Source organism: Bison bison, unplaced genomic scaffold (assembly GCF_000754665.1).
Source record: "Bison bison bison isolate TAMUID 2011002044 unplaced genomic scaffold, Bison_UMD1.0 scf7180017863440, whole genome shotgun sequence".
NCBI lineage: Eukaryota > Metazoa > Chordata > Mammalia > Artiodactyla > Bovidae > Bison > Bison bison.
The window spans coordinates 25,590-28,373 of NW_011494012.1; positions in this window are offsets into that span (position 1 = coordinate 25,590).

The following is a 2,784-nucleotide window of genomic DNA, read 5'->3' on the forward strand; positions in this document are numbered from 1 at the left end:
CATTCTAAAGGAGATCAGTCCTAGGTGTTCATTGGAAGGACTGATGCTAAAGCTGAAACTCCAATACTTTGGCCACCTCATGTGAAGAGTTGACTCTTTGGGAATGACTCTGATGCTGTGAGTGATGGGGGCAGGAGGAGAAGGGGATGACAGAGGATGAGATGGTTGGATGGCATCACTGATTCGATGGATATGAGTTTAAGTGAACTCCGGGAGTTGGTGATGGACAGGGAGGCCTGGCTTGCTGTGATTCACGGGGTCACAGAGTCAGGCACAACTGAGAGAATGAACTGAACTGAACCGAACTGATGGGACCATATGCCATGATCTTATTTTTCTGAATGTTGAGCTTTAAGCCAACTTTTTCATTCTCCTCTTTCACTTTATCAAGAGGCTCTTTAGTTCTTCTTCACTTTCTGCCATTACGGTGGTGTCATCTGTATGTCTGAGGTTGTTGATATTTCTCCTGGCAATCGTAGTTCCAGTTTCATCCAGCCCAGCCTTTATCATGATGTACCCCTCATCTAAGTTAAATAAGCAGAGTGACAATATACAACCTTGATGTACTCCTTTTCCTATGTGAAACCAGTCTATTGTTCCATGTACAGTTTAACTGTTCCTTTCTGACCTGCATACAGATTTCTCAAGAGGCAGGTAAGATGGTCTGGTATTTTAATTTCTTGAAGTATTTCATACTTCAAGCATACAGATTTCTCAAGAGGAAGGTCAGATGGTCTGGTATTTTAATTTTCCACAGTTTGTTGTGTTCCACACAGTAAAAGGCTTTGGCATAGGCAATAAAGCAGAAGTAAATATTTTTTCTGGAACTCTCTTACTTTTTTGATGATCCAGGGGATGTTGGCAATTTGATCTCTTGTTTCTGTCTTTACTAAAACCAACTTGAACATCTGGAAGTATACGGTTCAGGTACTGTTGAACTTTCTAGCTGCAGCACTGGAATGGCAGCTGCATGGCATGGAGCAGCCATGAGGACATACCCCACATCCAAGGTCAGAGAAACTCCAGAAAGATGGGAGGAGGTGCAAATTCAGGTTTAGAATCAAACTCCATTACCTCCAGAGATGCTCAGAGGGCTCAAACAAACCTTGTGTGCACCAGGACCCAAAGACCCCACAGAGACTGAGACAGAACTGTGTTTAAGTGTCTCCTGTGGAGGTAAGGGTCAGCAGTGGACTGCTGCAGGGACAGGGACTCTGGGTGCAGCAGATTAAGGTATGGCATAAGCCCTCTTGGAGGAGGTCTCCAGTAACCCTATCAGAGAGCTGCCAGAACTTACACAGGACTGGGAAAAAGACTCATGGTGGGCACAAACAGAACCTTGTCCACCAGGACCCAGGAGAAAGGAGCAGTGATCCCACAAGAGACTGACCCAGACTTACCCGTTGGTGTCCAGGAGTCTCCAGCAGAGGCGTGGGTTGGTGGTGGCCAGCTGCAGGATGGGGGGCACTGAGTGTAGCAGTGTCTGCATGGGATCTTTTGAAAGAGGTCACCATTATCTTCATTACCTGCAGCACAGTTTGGCCCCAGGTAAATAGCAGGCAGGGAACACAGCTTTACCCATAAATAGAAAATTGGATTAAAGATTTACTGAGCCTGGCCCCACCCATCAGAACAAGACTCAGTTTTCCCCTCAGTCATTCTTTCCCATCAGGAAGCCTCCATAAACCTCTTATCCTTCTCCATCAGAGGGCAGACAGGCTGAAAACCACAATCACAGAAAACTAACCAATCTAATCACATGGACCACAGCCTTGTCTAACTCAATGAAACTATGAGCTATGCCCTATAAGACCACCCAAGACAAACGGGTCATGGTGGAGAGTTCTGACAAAATGTGGTCCACTGGAGAAGGGAATGGCAAACCGCTTCAGTATTCTTGCCTTGAGAACCACATGAACAGTATGAAAAGGCAAAAAGATAGGACACTGAAAGATGAATGCCTCAAGTCAGTAGATGCCCAATATGCTACTGGAGATCAGTGGAGAAATAACTCCAGAAAGAATGAATGGATGGAGCCAAAGCAAAAACAATATCCAGTTGTGGATGTAACAGGTGATAGAAGCAAAGCCTGATGCTGTAAAGAGCAATAATTGCATAGGAATCTGGAATGTTAGGTCCATGAATCAAGGCAAATTGGAAGTGGTCAAGCAGGAGATGGCAAGAGTGAACGTCGACATTTTAGCAATGAGTGAAGTGAAATGGACTAGAATGGGTGAATTTAACTCAGATGACCATTATATCCGCTACTGTGGGCAAGAATCCCTTAGAAGAAGTGGAGTAGCCATCATAGTCAACAAAAGAGTTCAAAATGCAGTACCTGGATGCAATCTCAAAAATTACAGAATGATCTCTGTTCATTTCTAAGGCAAACCATTCAATATCAAGGTAATCCAAGTCTATGCCCCAACCAGTAATGCTGAAGAAGCTGAATTTGAATGGTTCTATGAAGACCTACAAAACCTTTTATAACTAACACCCAAAAAAAAGATGTGCTTTTTATTATAGGGGACTGGAATGAAAAAGTAGGAAGTCAAGAAACATCTGGAGTAACAGGCAAATTTGGCCAATGAGTACAGAATGAAGAAGAGCAAAGGCTAAGAGAATGCACTGCTTATTGCAAACACCCTCTTCCAACAACACACAAGAAGACTCTACACGTGGACATCACCAGATGGCTAACACTGAAATCAGATTGATTATATTCTTTGCAGCCAAAGATGGAGAAGCTCTATACAGTCAGCACAAAGAAGACCTGGAGCTGAC